This window comes from Pagrus pagrus (assembly GCF_965226575.1).
Source record: "Pagrus pagrus genome assembly, contig: HAP1_SCAFFOLD_82, whole genome shotgun sequence".
In the NCBI taxonomy this organism is placed as follows: domain Eukaryota; kingdom Metazoa; phylum Chordata; class Actinopteri; order Spariformes; family Sparidae; genus Pagrus; species Pagrus pagrus.
In genome coordinates this window covers 194,296-197,500 of record NW_028175381.1, presented here as the reverse complement: position 1 = coordinate 197,500, position 3,205 = coordinate 194,296, and positions in this window count along the sequence as shown.

Sequence of the window (3,205 nt, the reverse complement as noted above, 5' to 3'; positions counted from 1 at the left end):
GACTAAAGGCCTTCCAAAGGCCAGCCTCTGAAGCCTGGACGTGACCCTGGGCAGTCAGCTGTGACCTTTCTGAAGGTCAGAGAGGTCTGATTTTTGGCATCAACAATCTCCTGTACAGTGTGGACAACATATTAAAAGCTCAGCTCCCCAGCTCAAAGTATTGATGATTTATTCAGGGAAATGTGCTTAACGAGCTCAGGTAAACACCCATCGTGACCTCTGACCGCTTGTGAAGGTCGCACGGCTCTGAAATTGCACACAGTGGACGAGGCTAGGCCCCTGATGAACCCCTGAAAGTTTCAGACTTATAACCCAAAGCGTGTGGAAGTTATTAAACTAAAGGCCTTCCAGATGCAGGCTTCAGTAGCTGGAAGCGACCCTGGACGGTCAGCTGTGACCCTTCTGAAGGTCACAGAGCTCTGATTTTTTGCATCAACAATCTCCTGTACAGTACGGACAACATACTAAAAGCTCGGCTCCCCAGCTCAAAGTATTGATGATTTATCCTGGGAAATGTGCTTAAACAGCTCATTTTAAACACTCATCGTGACCTCTGACCCTTGTAAAGGTTGGACAGGTCTGTAATTGCACACAGTGGACGAGGCTAGGCCCCTGATGAACCCCTGAAAGTTTCAGACTTATAACCCAAAGCGTGTGGAAGTTATTAAAGTAAAGGCCTTCCAGATGCAGGCCTCAGAGGCCTGGATGCGACCCTGGGCGGTCAGCTGTGACCCTTCTGAAGGTCACAGAGCTCTGATTTTTTGCATCAACAATCTCCTGTACAGTACGGACAACATACTAAAAGCTCGGCTCCCCAGCTCAAAGTATTGATGATTTTTCCTGGGAAATGTGCTTAAACAGCTCATTTTAAACACTCATCGTGACCTCTGACCCTTGTAAAGGTTGGACAGGTCTGTAATTGCACACAGTGGATGAGCCTAGGCCCCTGATAAACCTATTAACGTTTCAGGCTTATAACCCAAAGATAGGTACCTGTGCGCTTTCATCTTGGCACCAGGGCATTGCTTTTTGAGCATTTTGGACACTTCTGAATGGCGCAGAGCTCTGAAATTTTGCAGTTACAATCTCCCTCACCCTCTGAACATAATTTAAAAAAAAAAAAAAACCCTTTAAAATGTTTTCTCCGTGTTTTCAAACTGAAAAAAAGTTATTTAACACTGCTTTGATTGATGTGACGTGACTGTCTGGCACGTGTTCGCCGCATGTCAAGCCCTTTGCGCACGGATTGATCACGTGATCCAGGTGATGGACTTGGGCATTTGATGAGCGCCAGCAGCAGTAGCAGCATCAGCGCAGCATCAGCAGCAGCATCACGCAGCAGCAGCTTCAGTGAGTATTCACTTTGATAGATAAATAGATAGACGGATAGATAAAATAAACATAAAAACATTCGGATGAAATAAAATGAAATAAATAAGAAAAAAACATAAATACCAAGCACACAAAAACTCTTCTTGAACTTTTTAAGACACCTTGCACTGTACAGTTCATCTAGGGAGGGAAGAGAGCAGCCAGCCATTACACAGTAATATTTATATATATTTTATCCAATTTAATGCAGCAGCAGCAGCCGCGGGTGTGTGGCGCAGTCGGCTGTAATTTAGCTGCGTGATAAACGGTTTGTGACGCAGCGCAATTACGGCCGACTGGGACAAATTGAGGCCGTTTTCCTTTGAAAAGCTTGAGTGTTACTTTCTAATAACAATAATTATTATTACTATTGTCTATCTAAACTCTTTTAAAGTTTAACTGGGATTTTTTCGACTGAAAATCCCTCAAAAACGTCATTTTAATACATATTATAATAAACCTGGTCTTTTGACTCACCTTTTAATGTAGTTTTGGTCAAGTTAGCCTATGTGGAGAAAAAAAAAGTCAGAGAGGCCAACAGCTGGTTGAGTCCACGGGAAAAGCAGCGGATTTTCACAGTGAAATAGTTCATTTATCCACATTTTATAAATGTAATGTCATATTTGTGCATATTAGAGATAAGCTGTGTGTATTTCATGACGTTTTAATGCATTTTTGTTAGTTAAACGTTTAATGTTAAAGTGCGTCATTTTGTGAGGACGCAGTAAAACACACAAACACACACACACACACACACACACATTCTTGTTCTTGGTAGTTTATGAGGACCTTGTGTGCTGTCTTACTGGAGACTGTAAACGGAATTGCCCCATTTTGGAGAAATAATGTTGTTGGATTAATTGATTGGTTGATTGACACACACACACACACACACACACACACAGTTTATTCATTGTTGATTTTTTTCCCTGTTCTTTCTTTATCTTCATAGATGACCAAACCTAAAGTGCAGGGCAGATGCCCAATCTGCCAGAAGTCACTCAAGCTGGTGTCTAAACACCTTCGGGTGATTCATGGCCTCCAGAATGACAGAGAGCGGGTCATTCTTAATCAACTGGCCACCGGCCGGACCCCTATTCCTCCCGGTCCCTGCCCCACCCCCCTGTGCGCAAACCACCTCCTGCACCTGGAGAAACACCTGCGGAGCCACAGGGACGTCACCATGGCGAGGGCGGACAGGGAGGTAGCGGCCCTAAAGAAGAAAGCGGCCATTGTCCAGCTTGCTGACCTGCGGGCATCCAACCCAGTGCCTCCAATGGTCAGCAAGCTGGACATTGGAGTGGAAGAGGAGGAGGAGGAGCAGGCAGAGCAGGGCCCGAACCTCTGCCAAAAAAACACTTGCAAGAGTGTGCGGAAGCAGAACCGCGCTCTTGTGAGAGAATTGGCAGAGGTTCGGGCCATCAACGCCGACCTCTGCGTGAGTAATTAAGAAATTATTCCCAAAATTTTACACTGCAGTCCTGTTTTGTCTTGCTGGTTGTTAATATCTTGTATTTTCTCCTTCTGACTGAGCAGCAGAAACAAGGCTCCAAGAGCCTTGGGGGCCAGCCCCAGGCCGGAGGCTCTGGGCTTCAGAGGCCCAGGCAGAGTGCCGCAGTTGTTCTTGTGAGTATTACCTAATGTGTATAGCTTTTGATTTCAGTTTACATTGACAACTCCACTACATGCAATTGTTATTTCTAACCCAACCAGGACTCAGAGGACAGCTCCTCAGAGGAGGAGGAGCAGCAGCAGCAGGTGACCCCCAAGGCCCCTGCCCGTGGCAAAGCCACCCCCAGGGCCACAGCAGCAGTTGCTGGGGTGAGTATTATCT